Below are 3,710 nucleotides of genomic sequence, written 5' to 3' on the forward strand. Positions count from 1 at the left end.
AGGTTGGTTACGTTTTCTTACCGTGTTGTAAAACTCATGGCATATATTTTGTTGCCCTGGCATTTCATACCAGATTATGTCGAAAAAGAGACTGAGACTGAATTTGGAGCTGCTGCTAATATTGAACCTTAGCTAATTTAAAGTCAAGACTCCATCGAAATAAAATTTTATTATCTTTGGGATTAGTAATCACGAATGTTATAAACTTGTTGTATTATTGTATGTGGACTCGTAATTTAGTTGTTAAGTTTTGACTATGTGAAAAACTAAATTTCCCTAATTAGTTGTTAAATTTTTTATTTAGTAAGTTATTTGTTATTTAAATTTTATGATGTTTCAAAAGAAAAATTGGAACGTCACATTAATAGTTTGAAAACAAATTTAATTAATAAAGCATTTACAATTATTTGATTAATTTAATTTTTTATGAGCAAATCTTGTTAATATATTTTACAATATGAATAATTCAAATTATTGAAACGGATTCACAATGACTCAACAACCACTCCAATTGACTTTGCCGCCAATTAATAAAAAAAGACAATTGAAGAGGAGCATATCTCTATCTAGGCCTCGTTTGTTTTCAAAAATGAAATGTGTAGTTTCACAAAAATTATGTTTGATTTAAAAATTTGTCATGATAGTAACAGTGCCATGGGGTTAGAGGGACTAGCAATCCAATAAAGGAGGTGGTACTGAAATCAAATTACATAGGATTAGAGGTGAAAAAACTTATTTGTTTTTACTTTACAAAAATAACAAAATCACATTTTAAATAACCATATTTATTTATTTATTTATTTATTTTTATGTAATTTCATAAATTTAATCCAACAAACTAATATAAATATACTTGTATACAAACAAACACAACTTATTTTATATCTTCAATCTAACTTAACCCGACAATCGTACTGTATTAATAATCCCAACTGCCAATCTTATTGTATTAATAATTACATCCAACATACCTAATCTTACCGTACTATTATCTCATCCCACCACATTAATAATCCAGTGATTCTAGCATAAATTTTTTCATTAACATGAATGCTTACCAAAAACTCTAGCTTTGATCTCTTCAATCAAAGCACCCAAATCAGAGTAAGAGGAGCCACCTTCTTCCACAGGCTTGTGAAGCATCACACCAATCTCCTTCGCCCGCCGTCTGATCTCCTGAACTTCCTCAGAACCACCCATTAACCAAGTTACAGCCTTCACTATCTTATCTTTCCCCACCACAGGACTCTTGATCTCAAACCCGGAATTCCACTCCTCCGACCCGACTTCCACCCCAATCTTCAGGACCCGACTGATCAGCTTCTCGTTATAAAACTGTTCGGCAAATAACGGCCACGTAATCAACGGCACTCCGGCGGCGACTCCTTCTACAAGCGAGTTCCAACCACAGTGAGTCATGAACCCTCCGATCGCCACGTGGCCCAAGATCAAATCCTGTGGGGCCCACTCTCTTTTTATCAGACCCCTTTGACCCGTTTTCGTTTCGAACCCTTCTGGCAACCAACTTTCTTTTTCTTCCTCTCTCTTTCTCACCACCCAAACAAACGGGTGCCCCGATTCTTCCAGAGCTAATGCGATTTCGGCGAGTTGGGTGTCGGGTATTCGCATCGCGCTACCGAAACAGACGTAGAGAACCGAATTGGGCTTTTGTTTATCCAGCCAATTCAAAATACTGTGTTGCTCTGTAATGGAGTTTTTTTCTCCGCTGTTTCTGTCACTGGAGTGAGAAGGTACATCCACATGCCAACACTTCCTTCCCATGATTTTCTTGTAATGGTTAAGGGGTGGTGACCACTATTAGGGACATGTATGAAGGGGTGATGATCACTATTAGATCGCCAGTTAGAAAAACAAATGAATTTCTTATCACTGTAGAGTTACACCAAGAATCTACTTAAGTCCTTATATTTTGCTTTAGTTATGGACGAGTTGACGATAAATATTCAGGATGACGTGCCATGATGTATGTTTTTTGTAGATGATATTGTGTTAGTGGATGAGACTAGAGAAGGAATTAACACAAAGTTGGAGATTTGGAGAAAAGCTCTTGAATCTAAAGGATTTCGGATAAGCAGAACTAAGACAGAGTACATGGAGTGTAAATTTAGTAACAGTAACAATGAAAGCAGAAGAGAAGTGAAGATTGAGAACCAAGAACTGCTTAAGAGTGAACATTTTCGTTATTTAGGGTCGATTATCACAACAGCGGGAGAGATTGATGCAGATGTGGCCCATAGGATTAAGGTGGGATGGTGTAAGTGGAGAAGTGCGTCTGGGGTATTGTGCGATAAACGAATACCCACTAGATTAAAAGGTAAGTTCTATAGAACGACTATTAGACCAGCTATGTTGTATGGGACGGAGTGTTGGGCAACCAAGAAACAACATGTAGACAAGATGAGTGTGGCTGAGATGAGGATGCTAAGGTGGATGTGTGGTAAGACTAGACAGGACAGGATTAGGAATGAGTGTATTCAGGAATGGGTAGGAGTAGCACCGATAGAAGATAAGTTGAAAGAGAATCGTTTGAGATGGTTTGGTCATATTCAACGGAGACCAACAGAGGCAGTAGTGAAGAGATGCGATGCTATAACAATAGATGGAAGTGTTAGGAGACGGGGTAGGCCTAGATTAACGTTGACTAGCATTATAAATAGAGATATGAATCTACTTAATTTGACTAATGAAATGGCCTTTGATAGGGCCGCGTGGAGAAGAAGGATTCATGTAGCCAACCCCATTTGATGGGACTTAAGGCTTGGTTTGGTTTGGTTTGGTTTGGTTAACGTAATTGGGTTCGAGATCATAGTAACTGGTGAAAACAATTCCATAACTTCGAAGCTCTGACTCTTTAATCACATTAACACTTGTCCATAACTTGTTTTCGTTTTGAGATGGTCTTGTAATTGAGACCTCGTCATCTCGATCTCGTCGAGGAGTCCAGAAACCACGAAAGTCTCTGTTTCGGACCGTACTTTCTCGTGAGGAGCGTAAAGCTTCAAGTTATGGAACACACAGTGATAGAAACAGTTGGAAGCATGTAAGAGGAGTCTGGGGATATTGAGCTCGTCGGCGAGATCGACGGTCCAAGGGTAGAACATGTCGGAGACGATGCAATCTGGGTTACTATCGCGAATCAACTGCTTCAGCGGTTGTCGGAGGAGCTGAATACCTGCGGCGAGTTTGGAGGCCATTTCGGGGGAAGTGATTGAGCCGAAATTCTCTATGCTTTAAGGCAAACCGATTTCGGATGAAGGGAATTTGAGGTTGAGGAGTGTGATTTGAGAATGGATTGATTGTTGGAACAAGAGGGCGTTGGATGGGGTGGTGATGATGGTGGCATTGAGGCCGCGGGTGGCGAAGAGGCTGGCGATGTCGACGAGGAGAATTAGGTGGCTGGTGACGAAGTAGGGGAGGAAGATCATGTTGAGCTTTCGATCATGATCTTCGGTGGCCATGAATTTTGTTTTGCAATTGTAAGAAGTTGGAGGTGATGGAGAAAGTTTTTTTTTTTTTTGGAAGTTGAAGAGCAAAGGAAGTATTGGATTTGCAATTTGATTGGGTGGTGGCTTATATAGACTTGGGAAATCACACTGCATCTTTCAAAAATAATTTCTTTAAATATGCACTATTAATTTGATATTTTGAACACATTTTGACTCTGTTTGGTGGAGGTCTGAAACGTTTCA

General features: G+C 39.1%; 1 pseudogene; it reads right to left on the minus strand.

The window, feature by feature from the left end:
• Nucleotides 1-1,041: 1,041 nt before the first annotated feature.
• LOC145822170 (UDP-glucosyl transferase 73CC6-like) lies at nucleotides 1,042-3,479 on the minus strand (annotated as a pseudogene).
• Between the last annotated feature and the right edge of the window lie 231 nt (nucleotides 3,480-3,710).

The sequence above is a fragment of the Camellia sinensis genome, chromosome 3 (genome assembly GCF_055761805.1).
Source record: "Camellia sinensis isolate YWXY chromosome 3, ASM5576180v1, whole genome shotgun sequence".
Lineage (NCBI taxonomy): Eukaryota > Viridiplantae > Streptophyta > Magnoliopsida > Ericales > Theaceae > Camellia > Camellia sinensis.